This window comes from Myotis davidii, unplaced genomic scaffold (assembly GCF_000327345.1).
Source record: "Myotis davidii unplaced genomic scaffold, ASM32734v1 scaffold2921, whole genome shotgun sequence".
In the NCBI taxonomy this organism is placed as follows: domain Eukaryota; kingdom Metazoa; phylum Chordata; class Mammalia; order Chiroptera; family Vespertilionidae; genus Myotis; species Myotis davidii.
In genome coordinates this window covers 11-805 of record NW_006291083.1, presented here as the reverse complement: position 1 = coordinate 805, position 795 = coordinate 11, and positions in this window count along the sequence as shown.

The window sequence follows — 795 nt, the reverse complement described above, 5'->3', positions numbered from 1 at the left end:
TCAATTACTCAGTTTCCCCTTCTGTAGAATGGGGACAAAGAGGAGATCCATTTCCTAGAGTGTGAGATTTAAGCTGACAAGTACTGCCTGGTGTGTCAGAGTGCTTACTGCCGTCCTTTCTTTATGTAAAAATGAAGGGGTTGGGCCAGGTGTCCTCTCAGATCTCCCAAATCTAAGGTGCTCCGGCCCACACCCTTCCTCAGGGACACAGGTGCAAGCACACTGCACCCACATCTGTCCACCACAATGCCCAGCTTGGGACCTGGTGGTGACACTTCACACCCTGGCTCCCTGCACACAGGAAGATGCTGGGGGCTCATGTTAGGGGTGGAACTGCACGGGACCCCCAATCCTGCTCTTCCTGCTGCTCAGAGCACCCCATCCCAGGGCATGTCCTGGGGGTTCTCCTTAAGTCAGCAGGGGCTAGAGAGGAGGCCTCCTTGCCATTCACCAGAGAGACAGACAAGGAGACAGAGATGGATAGAAGAGAGATATATAGAGAAAAAAAAGAGGAGAGAGAGAGAGAGAGAGAGAGAGAGAGAGAGAGAGAGAGAGAGAAAGAAGACAGAGAAATGGCAAGAGAAACAGAGAGGCAGAGTTAAGAAGACAGTGATCTAGAGAGATGGACAGAGAAGTAAGGGACTGCTAGAAAGGAAGAGACAGGTATCAGAGATTAGATGGAGAGACATGGAGAGATATAGAGAGCCAGGTAGAGAAACAGAGGGCAAGGGAGGCAGGGCAGGTGCGATTCACTTCCTGGGCCTAATGAAGTGATAACTCATGGCTCCCAGTCCC